The sequence below is a fragment of the Trachymyrmex cornetzi genome, unplaced genomic scaffold, assembly GCF_001594075.2.
Source record: "Trachymyrmex cornetzi isolate Tcor2-1 unplaced genomic scaffold, Tcor1.1 scaffold511, whole genome shotgun sequence".
Taxonomy (NCBI): domain Eukaryota; kingdom Metazoa; phylum Arthropoda; class Insecta; order Hymenoptera; family Formicidae; genus Trachymyrmex; species Trachymyrmex cornetzi.
This window is the reverse complement of record NW_017299820.1, coordinates 141,220-147,375: the sequence shown is the minus strand read 5'-3', so window position 1 is coordinate 147,375 and position 6,156 is coordinate 141,220. Positions and strand designations below refer to the sequence as shown.

The window sequence follows — 6,156 nt, the reverse complement described above, 5'->3', positions numbered from 1 at the left end:
CCTGCCTCTCACTCTAATCGTCTTTCTACCCCCACCATTGCCATCAGCGGTCCATTCTAGATGTTGATGGTGATAACTGAAAAGTTCGTTTTCAAGTCCGCTGTGTATGGATCAAAGACATAAAGAATAGACTGCGCGATCCGTATCTAATTGTAAGTATCAAATGTGGTCGACAATAATGAGAGAGAGGGACCGTGGGAGACGACCAATCTTCCTCTCATTCTCTCTCTCATTACATCATTGAATGGAAAGAGATAGAAATGGCCGCCTGCCACGGTCCCTCTCTCTCATCCCTATCGACCATTTTGATACACGGATCGCGCAGTCCATTCTCTATGTCTTTTTGGTATGGATATACATATGTGCAGTTTTAGTAATACCATCGCATCATAAATTCAGTCTTAAGAGGTAAGTACTACACTTAATTAATTATATAGTCGACTAATGCTGAAAATACTATTGCCATTATACACGCATAATCGCATAACCTTCACATAACCTTCACATAATAAAGAACTTTCGAGAAAGTATTATTACTTTTCCAAATTCTAAAGTTTATTGTTACTTGTTATTGTTACCTTTTCAAAAGGCGTTATTACAAAACAGTTTCAGATAACATTTGTTTATTGCAATTATTCTAGGAGAGCGTGTTGAGAAATCGTGCGAGTTACAAATTAAGAGATTCCTAAAGGTTATCGCATTGAGAAGGTTTTTTTCGATTATAAATATCATTCCTAATACAGCTACTTCTGACAAGAACAACAAATGGCTGTTGCGACATCATCAAAAGATTTTATCAATCATTTGCGTTCTATTGGTATCGATGAAGGCACATTACAAATATTTCAAGGTAATATTATTTTATATTTGTTTTATATTCCCATTAGAACAGTACGTATCTATATGGCATATGCGTTAAGAATGTGATTGCCCAACTTTACGAAAATGTTTTAACATGTATTCATATTGATCAAAATTCACTACTTTATTATAAAAATTATAATAAAACAGCTTTATGATAAAATAATAATAAAGAGCATAATTTTGTATTTTCGGAAAAAACAATTATTTACTAAAATATATCTCCTTATTAAAATAAAAGATTTAACATCTGTGTATCAGTTTGTACATAACATACTTATTCTTTAATAGTTCGCAAGATGTGAAACATTCTGTTGTCCGTCATTTTTTGAAAATGAAAAAAATGTGACTAACAATTCATGGGATATTTGTTGATCACACTTTTCCATTTTCAAAGAAGTGACGGACAATATTCAGAACAGATTTCACATCTTGTGAACTATTAAAAAATAAGTATGTCATGTACAAACGGTCACACAGATGTTAAATTTTTATTTTAATATATAAGGAGACACATATTTTAGCAAATTATTATTTTCTGATATGAAATTATAAAGACATACCAGGATGACTTGATGTAAGTCGAAACGTTAATTATTATGTTTTAATAGAATAAAATTTGAACTTATCTGCGCAAAAAGACCTGGCATGTGGCATCTATGCTCTTTTATTTATTTATCATTACTTTATTGTAGGAATTTATCTGAAATTGTAAGTAATGGAGCGATTAAATTGCTATATATGTCAGCAGTTAGTTTCTGGTGGATTGGATAGTTTAGTTTTGCATTTAAGATCCATCCATGGACTTACAATTATTCGTGGTGTGAATAATGCAGGTTTTGAATGCGGACAAGATGGCTGTCGGCGTAGATTCGTAAATTTCTATTCGTTGAGAAGACATATTAGAAACTATCATTTGCATGAAAGAGGCAATGAACCTGAATAAAGGCCTGAAATTATTACTAATCAACTTTATAATAATGAAATAAATATCGACGAAATGGATGTACAATTTGACGATCCAAAAAACATTGATGACAATTCGATTTATAATAATAATGTTAGCAGTAATGACGATACTGATCAAGAAGATTTTGATCTGCAAAAGTTTGTGATCAGAATGATTGCGAAATTCCAGTGTAAGGATTCAATGACAGGACTTCTGTTAACACAGATCCTTGATGAATGCGAAGAGCTTTTACTTACCGCCCAGGATTTCATGAAGAAGAAAATTAGAAAGCTTATTCTTAACAATAATGTGCTACATGACGATGTTTCAAAAGATATCTTACAGGTGTTTGAGTTCGATAATCCTTTTGAAGGAATGAGAACATTAAATCAGCAAATTGATGCATTGAAAAAGCATTACAGATATATTGAACCCATAGAAATCCCTCTTGGATATCGCCTTGATAATACACTGGATAGTGAAACAGCAACATATATACCAAAAATGGTTATGAAAATTTGTCAATATGTTTCTATCATTGATTCTCTGAAATTAGTGCTGTCAAATGAAGATGTGCGACAAGCTATTCTATCAGAAAGAAAATCAAATGATGACAATTTATTAACTTCATTCCTAGATGGTCAGCATGCTACAATTCATCCTTTTCATAAGCACGCTCTAAGAATCCAGTTGTTTTACGATGAATTAGAAATTGTCAACCCGTTAGGATCTAAGACAGGAATACATAAATTAGGAACTTTCTATTACACTATTCAAAATTTGCCACCACACATAAATTCAGAACTTAGTAGCATACAAGTTCTGCTTCTTTGTTGTGATTCGGATGTGAAAAAGTATGGATTTAAAAAAGTACTTGCTCCATTTTTGCGAGATTTAGCTAAGTTGGAGAGCGATGAAGGAATACCCATAGAAATCGGATCTGATCATGAGTTTGTACTTCGCGGATTTTTAGCTGCTTTTACTGGGAATGGACTTTCTGTCCACGATGTATATAATTTTCTTGGGCCATCAGCCAATATGCTTTGTCGAATGTGTTTGTATACCAGAGCTGATTTACATGCTGGTTCTGTTGAACCAGCAGAACCAAGAACTGAGGAGCTTTTCAACCAACATCTTGATCTCTTAGAACAGACAAACTTTTCTGCTGAGTCAAAATCTACGACAAGAATCCGAGGAGATTGCTCATTGCATAGTTCACGTTATTTTCATATTTCTCGAAATAAAATTTTTGATCCTATGCATGATTTTCTATGCGGCATATGCCCAATGATTTTAAAATTAATATTACATGAATATATACTAGTATAGCGATTGTTCAATGTTCAATATTTTAATGGTCGAATATCATCATTTCAATATAGATTTATGGAAAAAAAGAATAAACCATCTGCAAATTTTACCGAAGCTATGCTCCGTAAAAGAGATAATACGTTAAGCCAAAAGGCAATGCAAACGTGATGTCTCATGCGAGCTTTTCCATTTTTGATTTGCGAAAAAGTTCACGATGGAGATGAACATATGGAAATAATTTTAATAATTTAAAAAATCTTGCTTAAAGATATTAGATATTTTTTTATATATTTGGCAATTATTTTTCTTTTTTATATTGTAAATAATTTTATATAATTCTTTCATCTTTAAGATATCATGGCTGCAATGCAAACATCCTTCTGAAAGGAACAAACACGAAATATTCTCTTACATGAAGGATACATTTTTAAATAGAAGAGATTGGATCAAAACTGCAAATCCAAGCATGACAGAAATTTTCGAGAAATATCCACGATTACTAGATTAGAATGGGGAAATGGTATAGCTCACTGCGTTGTTATATAAAAACATGTAAACATTTAGTGTAATTTAATGTAAAAAAAATTAATTTATATTAGATTAATGTAGAGTTTCAACAAATGTTTCCTGAGTTAGAAGATAATTTTTTAATTCGATTTCCTGCGTATTATAGCCCTAGAATAATATCGTATGCTAAGTTGCATCGACGTGATGTGTACAACGATGTACGCTCTATAAACAATGGTAAAATATCACACTCATTTCTTATTATAAAAATATCTAATTGCTCTATTTACTAATACACATTTACGTTTGTTGTTTTTACTTAGAACATATGAGAGCATTGATCATACTCGCAGAATTATTGCCAGATAGTAATGCCTTATAAAGAAAAAGAGAACATGCCCGAAAAGGAAAAGGAAAAAAGAGAGTAAGAACGTTCATTTATGATAAATAACTGTTTGAAACGAGTTCTGAATTAATTTTAATTGAGAGCACGCATAATTCTCATTGTCTTGTATTTTATCTTTAGCAATATGAAGACGAAGAAATAAGATCGATGAATAAGATCGATGGAAGTGAAGCAGGACAAAGAGGAGTAGATTCCTGTTCAAAATTCGCTACTACTAATAATACTGGTTTCCTGCTTCAAACTGTTCCGATATATTCATATTTTATAACGTAGTACTCGTATATGTATGCTCAACATTTGCAATCTTGTCGTCAAGATTATTAATTATATAATTCTGTTTTCAGAAAGGAAATGATATACAATTTATAAAATCTTTTATATCCTCCGCACAAAACATGAATATTCAGCCATTCATCGTGTGTGTACGGGGTTCAAAAAAAGATAAATATTTCGTTCAAGGGGACGGCTTATAGAACGGATAAGCCGATCCCATAGTATCGTTTGACTTATTATTTAAATTATTTTATGTACTAAATTTGTGTTATCCTACATCTTTAAACAACTTTTTTAATTTTATTGATTTCTATGTATTTAAAATTACAAAAAAAAACGAAGAGTGTAATAGCATCAATGCATATTAATATTTCAAATTTTCCAATTACATAACATCTTCATTGTATACTTATATTGTTAATAAAAGAAGAAATATTTATCCTTATTTCGATTTTAATATAAATATATCGGTTTTAATCCTCTTCACTCAGAAAGTTTCTTCAATTCGAACAAATATTTCTTTGCTATACGATTAAAGAAAAAAATTCTTTGATTTGAACGTAATTTCTTCAAATTAATTAATTTTTTGTTTGATTTAAAAAAATAATGTTTAAATCAAAGAACTGACGTTCAAATCAAAGAAATTTGTTCTTTAACCGTATAATAAAGAAACATTTCTTTAAATCGAAGAAACCTAACCTTTCTCTGGATGAATTTCATATTTCACTGATTCAATCAGTGAAATTAACCGCGATTTAAGAACTTACTGATTCGTGCAGTGGCGAGACAAATGTCACTGATAGAATGAGTGAGTATTAATTCTGATTATTAATGTCACTGATAGAATGAGTGAGTATTAATTCCACTGATTCGCAGTGGTATACTTATAACTGTAGCAATCAGTGACTATTAATTGCAAATCAGTGAATTTTCACTGTTTCAAATTAAGACAATGTTACAAATAACATGCATATGTAGAATACTTATTATTTCCATAACTATATATGAAAATGAATCTTACCTGCTATTTGAATTTGCAAAGGGGAATGTATAGGTAACATGCATATTAATTAAAGCTCATTAGTAAACATAAATATCTAACAAGTTGCAATATAAGTTGTTCAGATAGCAGGTATTGCGTAAATATTGCAGTAATATTGTAACGTATCAGAAATATTATGTATTATAGTAAAATATTACAGAAATATTACTAATATACTACAAACAATATTGAAATGTTATTATAATAATAACATTGTTGCAATATAACATCCTAAATAGCCAGGTAACTCGATGATTGACATCTATTGACATTAGAGACATTAAATTAAGACATAATTAAAATATCATAAAATGATACATATACACAAATAGAGGTACATACACCCAAGGATTTCGATTCTTTCCCTCAGAGATTTTCACAAACTGAGAAATGACCATTTTTCTACATTAACCCTTACCGTACCATCTACAATTTGGTGCCTCATCCATACCAACCAGGGTAACTAGAATCTCTTCGTTTTTTTACCACTTCAAAATAATTCAAAAAATCTCTAAAAATTCACCAACTTACTTCCAACTTTCTAGAATAAATATTGACTTTTTATTTTGGAAAATATAATAATAAATAAAATGTAAATAGTATATATATATATATATATATATACAGAGTGTCCCATAACTCTCCTGACAAATATCATGGACAGGTAGAACGGATTAAACTGAGACGGAACGTCTTCTACCATTTTTCAATTTTCGCAATAGTTAACGAGATATTTATGTATAAAAATATCCAAATTCGCACGGCCCACCGCCAAATGCAAGCGCGCGGCTCGATAGGACCGCCCAG

The 6,156-nt window shown here is 30.8% G+C and overlaps 1 pseudogene; it reads left to right on the top strand.

Annotated features, from left to right (window-relative positions):
• Positions 1 to 347: 347 nt before the first annotated feature.
• Positions 348 to 4,700, top strand: LOC108765718 (uncharacterized; annotated as a pseudogene).
• The last annotated feature ends 1,456 nt before the right edge of the window (positions 4,701 to 6,156 follow it).